The sequence below is a fragment of the Mustela erminea genome, chromosome 18, assembly GCF_009829155.1.
Source record: "Mustela erminea isolate mMusErm1 chromosome 18, mMusErm1.Pri, whole genome shotgun sequence".
NCBI lineage: Eukaryota > Metazoa > Chordata > Mammalia > Carnivora > Mustelidae > Mustela > Mustela erminea.
Window position 1 is genome coordinate 30,620,410 of NC_045631.1, and position 10,093 is coordinate 30,630,502.

The 10,093-nt window shown below is 47.9% G+C and overlaps 1 long non-coding RNA gene across 1 annotated transcript; it reads left to right on the top strand.

The window, feature by feature from the left end:
- Positions 1–7,430: 7,430 nt before the first annotated feature.
- Positions 7,431–9,886, top strand: LOC116577206. Its single transcript, XR_004280444.1, has 3 exons — positions 7,431–7,442; positions 9,260–9,625; positions 9,850–9,886. It is a non-coding gene; the product is annotated as an uncharacterized LOC116577206 (long non-coding RNA).
- The last annotated feature ends 207 nt before the right edge of the window (positions 9,887–10,093 follow it).

The following is a 10,093-nucleotide window of genomic DNA, read 5'->3' on the forward strand; positions in this document are numbered from 1 at the left end:
ATGTGGATTTATTGATTTATAATGAGGCTTATTACTCCAGAAAGTGTGAGGTCAATGTGAATAATGGGATCTCGGCACTGGGGTTCTTGCAGAGCACACTTTCCTTCCATGGTCTAGAAAACAAATTAAGGTAACTAGCAAGCACCAGCAGACATATGAATAAATGCTCAACATCATCATCAGGAAATTGCAGATCAAAATCACATGAGCTATCACCTCACAGCTCTTAGAACAGATGTTGTCAAGACAAGGAATAATGAGTGTTGGTGAGGGTGTGGAGACAAGGGAATCCGCTGTGCAGCCACTTTGGAAAACAGTATGCCCTCTGTTCATTGCGGCATTATTTACAATAGGCAAGATACGGAAACAAGTGTCCATCGACGGCTGAAAGGATAAAGAAAATGTGTTATGTATACGTATGTATTTGTTATTCAGCCATAAAAAGGAATGAAATTCTGCCATTTGAGGCAACATGGATGGACCTTGAGGGTGCTATGCTAAGTGAAACAAGTCAGACAGAAAATGATAGAATGATCTCACCTATATATGCCATCCAAACAGCCCTCCCCCGCTCCACCCGAAAAAGGGGAACTTAGATACAGTGAACAGATTGGTGGCTGCCAGTGGTAGTGGGTGTGGGTGGGCAAAATGGGCAAATGGGGGTAAAAGGCACTAGCTTCCAGTTATAAAATATGTCACAAGCATGTAACATACAGCATGGGGACTATAATCAGTAATACTGTATTCCATATTTGAAAGTTGCCGGGAGAGTAGATCTTAAAAATTCCCACTACAAAAAGTTTCCATAATTATGGATGGTGGTGGATGTTACCTATATTTATTGTGGTTATTGTTCTGCAATAGGTATATACAAATACAGAGTCATGTTGTGGACCAGAAACTAACGTTCTATGTCAATTATACATTAGTTTAAAAAGATAATTAGTGGGACGCCTGGGTGGCTCAGTTGGTTAAGCAGCTGCCTTCGGCTCAGGTCATGATCCCGGCGTCCTGGGATTGAGTCCCACCCACATCGGGCTCCTTGCTCCGCAGGGAACCTGCTTCTCCCTCTGACTCTGCCTTCCACTCTGTCTGCCTGTGCTCGCTCTCGCTCACTCTCTCTGACAAATAAAATCTTTAAAAAAAAATAAAATTAAAAAAAAAATAAAAAATAAAAAGATAATTAGTAAACATTGATTAGATCAAAGGGAAGTGTTGATCTCAGGGTGTGTTTTCTTTAGATTATAATCCACGCATGAGTCCCCTTTTTCCTCTGTAGTGGTGTTTTTGAAACTATAAACAGCAGCCTACTAGAAAATTGGGGGTCATGATCTCTTCGAAAGATGCACTACCATAGAAAAATACTACATCCACTAAATTTCAGTTTTCCTTATAGAACAGAATTTATAGGGGTTCCTGTGGCTCAGTCAGTTTAGTGGCTGCCTTCAGATTAGGTCATGGGGGTATAGCTCAGTGGTAGAGCATTTGACTGCAGATTAGGTCATGATCCTAGGGTTCTGGGATCAAGCTGCATGGGGCTCCGCGCTCAGTGGGAAGTCTGCTTCTCCTTCCCCACCCAACCTCCCACCCTGCTCTTGTGTGCACACTTTCTCTCTTTCAAATAAATAACACCTTAAACCCCAGGATTTACATATAGCTCTGTGTGTACAGGATCACCATGTAAAATATAGCTGTATTTACTCTTCTTTTTTTTAAGATTATTTGAGTGAGGGACGCCTGGGTGGCTCAGTTGGTTAAGCAGCTGCCTTCGGCTCAGATCATGATCCCAGCGTCTTGGGATCGAGTCCCACATCGGGCTCCTTGCTCTGCAGGGAGCCTGCTTCTCCCTCTGCCTCTGCCTGCCACTCTGTCTGCCTGTGCTCACTCTCTCTCTGACAAATAAATAAATAAAATCTTAAAAAAAAAAAATTATTTGAGTGAGTGAGAGCACAAGCAGGGGGAGCAGCAGAGGCAGAGGGAGAAGCAGGTTCCCCCGCACCCCCAATGGGATGTGGGGCTCGAACCCAGGACCTTGGGATCATGCCCTGAGCCGCAGGCAGACCCTTAACTGACTGGGCCACCCAAGCGCCTCTGTAGCTCTATTTACTCTTGCTTGAAATCAGATCATGGTCCGATGCGGACACTCAACTATGTAGTACATTCCAGGAGTGAGAGAGAAGAGGGGACATGAGGAAAGGGGCTGGGCCAAAAGTACCTGCCAGCGACTAAGTCTTTGCCTCACATGTCCTGGGATGGTGGTCCTGTTCTAGATGAGGAAATAGCAAGTACTCAGAGGCCAGCTCTGAATATTACAGGATTAGCCTGTGGGTTTCAAGTAGTGACGCATCTAACTCCTCTCAACATAATATTGAGTAACTTGCCAGAGACCACACAGCCAGAGGAGAGAGAGAGAGAGCTTCCAGTGTAATTTTTCATAGTAGTATTTTTTCCCCAAGGTGTTTCAGTGGCTGTCCCAACGCTCTTGTGTCCTGGCCTGACCGTTGGGAGTTGGGCGCGCTCCACACCCTTACCCCACAGCCTCCTGTGTTTTTGGGAACAGAAAACTTCCTGCTCATGACCTTTCTGCCCTAGGACTCAGTTCCGTTCGTCTTCAGACTGTCCGCTCACTATTAAGTTCTTTTTTGTTTTTTGAGTATCTGTTTTTTATTGTTTTTGTTTAGATTTTTTTAAAATTATTTTAAAAGCGTTTGATTGAGGTGTGAGTGATACCCTGGAAACGGCACGTATTAAATGTGTTTCCTTTGATGAGTTTGCACACACGCCCAAGCTCCTGAAACCGTCACCACCATCAAGCTGATAAGCAGCGCCTTCCAAAGTGTCCTTGCGTCTTGTTTTGTTTTTGTTTGTTTTCTGTCTGTTTGTCAGTAACACTTAACGTGAGACCTACCTTTCTAAATTTTTATACGAGTGGAATCGGGTAGCATTTGTCCCTTGTGCCTGGTTCATTTCACTCAGCATGGCGCCCTTTGGTTCATCCGTGCTCTTGCAAACGGCAGAACGGCCTCCTTTTTAGGCTGATAATACTCTATTGTTTGCAGGTCCACACTTAATATCCATTCATGTGTGGGCGGACGTGTGGCTTTCTACATCTTGGCTGTTGTAAATAATGCTGCAGTGACCACGGTCACCATTAAATCCTAACCTGCTCTAGCTCTTAGGCCTTCATCTCTGTATAAAAAGACTGTGACCCTTGGGGTGCCTGGGTGGCTCAGTGGGTTAAACCTCTGCCTTTCGGCTCGGGTCGTGATCTCAGGGTCCTGGGATTGAGTCCCGCAGGGTCCTGGGATCGAGCCCCGCATCGGGCTCTCTGCTCGGCGGGGAGCCTGCTTCCCCCTCTCTCTCTGCCTACTTGTGATCTCTCTCTCTCTCTCTGTCAAATAAATAAATAAATAAATTACAAAAAGACTGTGACCCTTACTTAATCAGCCCACTGTCCTACAGGATCTTTGTTCCCTTCTTGTGAAAACTGCAGGTTCCCCACTCCATTTACGTCCCTTGATACCATTGATTTCCTCTTTGCTGTCCTCATCGGGGTCACCGTGCTGCTAGCTTCTTACCGGCTAACTTTTTTTCCCCTTTTCTTTTTTAGCTACTTCCAAACTTGGATTATTTAAAGCATTTATTCCCAACCTTCCTAACTGTTCTGAAGGGATGACATCACAAAAACTCTTCCCACGTGAGAGATCTATATACTCTCAAAATACAGGCACTATTTGGTTCTAACTTTTAGCTTCCTTATTTCTACCTGAAAGAGTGGTTGCAGACTTTCTCCTTCAGCCCAGACCCTCCTTCCCCCGTGTCAAGTTCTTGCGACTCACGGTTCTTGCCACTCACCAGGATGAAGGGGACCGGCGGGAAGCCTCTTCCCTTCGCAGTAATGACTGTGTGGTTGGTTTTTCTTCCTGGGGTTTTGTTCTCAGCACAGGCTTGCAAGGCCTACCGTATCAGCCCCGATCCGATTGGGAGAGAGAAACCGCACAGTAATTCAAAGAGGAAAAGTTTAGTACCCAAAATTACTAACTCTAACAGGGACTGGTGTAATGAAGGACCGGCTAGTAGGAAATAAAGAGGCCACTAATGGAATGGTGAACGTGACAAGCAGCTACTCCCTGCGCTGAGACAGAGCTCCCTGGGGGAGAGTCACCAAGACCTCCGCCCCGGGGCACTCCTGATGAGGCCCTGCTGGGAGGTCATGGCCATCCCTCACTGAAGGGGAGGGCGGTCTTTGTGATGTTGTACTGGCAGAACTTGCTGGAAATCTGCCCTCTCCCGCACGTTTAATTATGTGGTATTTTAAACTCGCATTTACTAATATTGCCAAATATCTCGTCAAACCAGTCTCTGCGTATTGGGAAACTGTCAGCTCACTACAGCAGACACATTTCCAAAATTCTGATTTGTGCTTGAAAGCTCCCACTTTTTCACTGGCAACTGACACAGTTGCTCTTGAAGGGAGAGCTTCCCTCCATTCATGGTCAAGAAGTCTGCCAGACCCGCGTCTGAGTGACCACGGCCTGTCTGCCCATTGGTATTCTGAGTAATGACGGTGGGGCGCAGAAGGTGTCCACCACACAGCATGTCTCTCCGCAAGAAAACCACGCTCTCCGGTTTGCAGCAGCAGATGTGCCTTCAGAGGTCATGGTTTCATAACAGTATTTGTCCCTGCTCTCTCGGGGACATTCCTTTTTCTGCCCACGGCCCATTCGTGGCTGCGTGGTGCCCCCAGCTGGGTTCCCGCTGGGTGCCACACTTTGGGGCTTTCGCACCGTCACCATGGATGGGACGCAGTGCCAAGACAAGACCTTCGTAGTTAGGACCTCACAGGCCCCGGGACCCACAGGGCTCCACAGACGACGCTCAGAGACCTGCTGGCCTCGTAGAAGAAGACGGGTTTTGAAGTCAGGGTTGGGGGTCCCATCTGAGCCCCAAGACAGAGTGGGTGTCTCATGACTGCGATGGACCTGCCCCACCCTCGGCTTACAATGAAAAGTCGAAACAATGTTTGGGAAATGTGACACCATTCAGGAAGGCTTGGCTCACTCTTAAGCCTCTAATCAGACTCAAGAGAGGCTAATTAATAAACACCAACTCATTAACATTCAGAAAGAAAAGTCACAACTGAGTATTAGCATGCGATCACCTTGTCGGTAGACTTGGTTCACTGCAAAGGCAGTGTCGATTCAGTCAAAAGGATCTGCTAAGCATGCCTAAAAACTCTGCACCCTGCTGGAAAATGTTCTTGCATCAACAAGAATGTAGTGACAGTTAGCACCCGGCTGTTCCAGCAATCCAGGTGTACCCATGGGAGTGTGGCAGCTATGACAAAGGGCTTGAGGGCATTTAAAGCTCTGGTTAGAACCATGAATCAAAACCATGGGTGCTTACTGGCACCTGAGCACCCAGTCTTGGGGCACTGGAGGTCATACGATGTTAAAGCCCAAGGCACCCTCAGAATAATGAAGCCCAAACCCCACTCCCTGCTTGCCCCCCCCTTTTTAAAAATATTGATTGATTTTAGCAGGGGAGGGGCAAAGGGAGAGGGAGAATCTCAGACAGGTTCTGTGCTGGGCTGGGCTTGGAGCCTGACAGGAAGCTTGGTCTCATGACCCCGAGATCATGACCTGAGCAGCAATCCAGTGTCGGTTGGGTCTCTTAATGGACTGAACGACCCAGGCGTCCTCTGAATCTTCTTTTTACACTGACAGTGGAGCCAGAGGGAGTGACACAGCAGAGGCAGTATGGGGTTAGAATGTGGGCTCCAAGCAGTTACGGATTCTCTCTCTCTCTCTCTCTTTGTGGTCACTCTGCCTTCAGCCAGCCCAGTAGCCTCTGTCAACCTCAGCCTCCTCTGCATGGTGCTTGCCCAGGGGAGTGTGGCCAGGCCCGCAGGAGAGAACAGCTCACGGGAAGCATTTAGGGCATGACCAGGAACACAGTAGGTGCCTGTTGAGACATTAGCTGTCATTTATTCATGTTCCCATTATGGGGCGTGCCCGAGGTCCGACTCTGAATTTTGGGCAGAATTTGGAATCTCCTTCTTTTGAATTTATCTTAATGTTTAAATTTTATTTTTATCTGTTAGAAGCAACTTGCGTCATCGTTCATATTACAGCTGCCATGTTTAGACGTTCCTTAATTACATCTTTATTTTATTTTATGTTTTAAATATTTTATTTATTTATTTGAGAGAGCAGGGGGAGGGGCAGACAGAGAGGGAGAGGGTTAAGCAGACTCCCCACTGAGCGCCGAGGCCCTGTAGGGTAGGGGGGAGGCTCAATCCCAGGACCCTGAGATCATGACCTGAGCTGAAACCAGGAGTCTGAATCTCAACCAACTGAGCCACGGGGCACCCCCTTAATTACATCTTTAGGTGGGAGGAAGTGAGTCACCTAATTCCGATTAGTGGTGCTTTTATTCCAGAAGGCTTGGGAGATTTCTGCTCTGACTTTGTCCATCCATTATCTCCAAACTCTTGGGCTTATCCTCATGCTCGAGTAGTATAGTTTGACCCCCTGGCTTTAGCTACTTAGACACACGATCCCCACTTTCAAAGAATCAATATTAAGAAAACACCTCAGGATTGTGCTTTGTTTGTTCGTTTGTGTCTGTTTCTTTTCCTCCCCAGCCAACAGGAGGAAAAGTCATTTGGAGGTGAATAGTGAGGGATTACAGCAGAACCAGTACAATGAAACCTGAGAAAAATGCACCCGGGCTCTGTTGAGACTGGTGATTGACTCCTGTCCCTTGTCATCTTGTTAACCTTGCAGCAATACAACCCCTTGTGTCAAACAGCTGGATTTGGGGACACCATTTATAGGGTTTTACTATATACAAATGTGGCTACAAGGTAATATATGATTAATTGACTGATTGATTGATTTTGGACCAACCAACCATGAGAGAGTCTAAAGGCTGGGGCACAGGTTGTATTGCATATTTCTGCTGAAACTGGTCAGCTTCGCTGAGATACACCCTCAAGGTCAATGGCACATGCCAGCCCGTTGGCCGCTGTGCTGTCTGCCAAGGAAACCTGGTTGAGCCTTAAGGGAAGGCGCAGGGCCGGCTGGACCAGGACCTTGCTGCTCCCGTAGGTCTGCCAATAAGCAGCCTCCACTTCCTGGGAGCTAGTCAGGAAAACAGGGTCCCAAGCCCACCAGACCTGCTGGATTGGAGTTGGTATTAACAGAACCCCACGTGACATGTGCACATGAAGTTCTGGGACACGCTGAGTTAGGGGAGGACACAACTGGGACGCTGGCGCAGCTTCCTGCTCATCAGACTAATAACAGTTACTCCTGCTTGACTAAACCTGGTCTCCATGAGGTTTTTCTTGGGGGCTGACCTGGCAAACCTGAGATTCTCTTTCACTGTAGAGGGAAAAGGGAGTGACACAGCTGCTCCAACAAGGAGCCGGCTCAGGGGTCTCAGAAGGATAAAGGTTTCATACTGTTTTTATTATTTAAAAATGTTTTTAAATTAATTTATTTGAGAGAGCGAGCGAGCCAGGGGGAGGAGCAGAGGGAGACAAGCAGACCCCCGCTGAGTACAGAGCCTGATGCAGGGCTCGATCTCACCATCCTGAGAGCATGACCTGAGTTTGAAACCAAGAGTCAGATGCTTGGGCCACCAAGCACCCCTAAAGGTTTTATTTTGATCAGGACTAACATTCAGTTGAGTGCTGTAAGTAGCGCTTCCTGACATTTTTCCTATCAGAGCACGCATGGAAAATATTTGCAGGCACACTGGGATAAGCAAATAATGCTCTGAGTAGCCAGAGGCAACCAACCACCTAGCTTCTGGCTGCACCAAAGCCAGAGGGATCAAAGTCTCAGAACACAGGTAAAGCAAGCTGGTTGAGCACACCAGGGTTTCAGGACACAGCAGCTAGTTCAGGTTGGGAGCTGGAAATGGAGGCAGCATTGCCTGAGCAGTCCTGAGCAGCCCCAGCACCGTGTTGGACTGGTCACCATCCCAGCCCTGCAGGAGCACCGCCCCAGACGGAGACCCCCACTGGAGATGAGATGATCAGGAAGCTTTGGCGACTAGAAATGGTAACAAGAGCTGTGCCAGCTATTTTTCTAAGCGGTATACGTGTGTTAACTCATTTATGTACTAAGTGAAGTACTGTTTCTATTTCCCTTTTACAGAGGAGGGAACCGAGGCACAGAGGTGCGGGGCTTGCCCATGGTCACCCGGCGAGCGAACGCAGGAAGTCTACATCCGGTTGTCTGCACCAGAGTCTGTCCTCTTGCTGTACCACCTGCCCGCAGCAGAAGATTCCAGGGAAGAAAGAGATGGAGTCTGAAGTGAAAAGGACACCCAGACCTGTCCGCATCCAGTCAGCCGGCTGAGGCTTCCTCTGCAACCCAGGCTTGTTGGGTCCCCGTCACCCGGTTAGGAACAAACAAGAGGAAACAAACATCAAATTCCACATTAGGAACTGGGGGAAAGGTTTGGAGCTGAATCCTTTCAGAGTATGTTCTTATAAACACTGTTAAAGGGAAAAGGTGAAACACAAGTGAGTTCAAGAATGTGCTTTCAGGGGCGCCTGGGTGGCTCAGTGGGTTAAGCCGCTGCCTTCGGCTCAGGTCATGATCTCAGGGTCCTGGGATCGAGTCCCGCATTGGGCTCTCTGCTCGGCAGGGAGCCTGCTTCCTTCTCTCTCTCTCTCTACCTGCCTCTCCATCTACTTGTGATTTCTCTCTGTCAAATAAGTAAATAAAATCTTAAAAAAAAAAAAAAAAAAAGAATGTGCTTTCAGCCCTCCGACAGATAATTAGGACCACTTGCTCTTCCTCTGCATCATGAATAAGGCGCCTGGTGGTTTGTTGTTGTTGTTTTTTAAAGATTTTATTTATTTATTTGGCAGAGAGAGAACACAGAGAGAGAAGCAACACAAGGAGGGGGAGTGGGTGAGGGAGAAGCAGGCTTCCTGCCAAACCAGGAGCCTGATACGGGGCAGGCTTGATCCCAGGACCCTGGGATCATGACCTGAGCCAAAGGCAGGCGCTTAATGACGGAGCCATCCAGGCGCCCATTTTTTTTTTGTTTTTTTTTTTTTAACCTGTTTATAATAATGACCAATGTGTGCAACTGCCCCTCAGAATAATGTGTTACTTAAACTATAACCCCTGGAAGATTTTACTAACTTTACCAAGCACATTTAGATACGGCCTTAAGAAAAACACATGCTGGCAACAGATCTTTGCGGGAAAGGACGATGTATACGACCCTGGAGCGGAGCAGCCGGGGATGGCGGAGCGAAACACCGCCTGCTTCCCTTTTCCATTATCGCTCCTTCCTCTTCCCAAAAGCGCCTGTTGTGAGTTAGATAAGTTCTTTGAATGTGCTTGGTTCTAACTACAAACTTTACCCTCCTTGTTTGTCCACAAGACCCGTGACTAATCTGTGGGCTATTGTGTCTATCTAATCAAAGGGAGACTAAGGAGTTGCTGGGGGCAACAGTCTCTTCTGCTGTTGTCTCCTGCTCCCTTTCTCCTGCAGCTGACTTGTTTGTGCCTCATTCTTCTCCCGTTTGCTGACTGGAAGCGGCAAGTGGCGCCCGAACAGGGACTTGAAACCAAACAGGAGAAGCAGCCTCAACGTGAGTTTTGCAGGGCCGTGCCTCCCACCCCCTCCCCCGCTGGTGAGTTGTGGGTACTTACCGCCCGGGTATGGGGAATCCAGAGAGCACAGCATGAAGGATTATCGCCCTTAACCTTTGCTTCCTGAGACGGCTCCTAAAGGTGGGAGGAGCAAAAGTCAGCGAGGGCCAACTTATGGAGCTTTTTTTTTTTTTTTTAAAGATTTTATTTATTTATTTGACAGACAGAGATCACAAGTAGGCAGAGAGGCAGGCAGAGAGAGAGAGAGGAGGAAGCAGGCTCGCTGCCGAGCAGAGAGCCCGATGCGGGACTCGATCCCAGGACCCTGAGATCATGACCTGAGCCGAAGGCAGCGGCCTAACCCACTGAGCCACCCAGGTACCCCAACTTATGGAACTTTTAAAGGTAATTAAAGAACATTGCTCCTGGTTCCCTATATTAGGGACTTTAGATTTACAAACTTGGGG